We start from the raw sequence: 222 nt of genomic DNA on the forward strand, positions 1-222 counted from the left end.
GCGGACCAGCAGTTGATCAGCATAAGCTGGATAAGCTGCAGCTGCCCCAAACAGACCCTTTAGGGCCCGTTTGAGGGCAGTTTATAAGGTGCGGCGGCGTTTGAATATTGTCATCGCTCTAAATTTTTAGTGCTGCGGCGTTTTATCATCGAGATTTTTTTCGTATCTTTGCAAGTCGGATATCCCCTGCGTCCCGCGTATGAGTTTTGCGATTAGGGAAAG

Source organism: Phalaenopsis equestris, unplaced genomic scaffold (assembly GCF_001263595.1).
Source record: "Phalaenopsis equestris unplaced genomic scaffold, ASM126359v1 Scaffold000203, whole genome shotgun sequence".
NCBI classification, from domain to species: domain Eukaryota; kingdom Viridiplantae; phylum Streptophyta; class Magnoliopsida; order Asparagales; family Orchidaceae; genus Phalaenopsis; species Phalaenopsis equestris.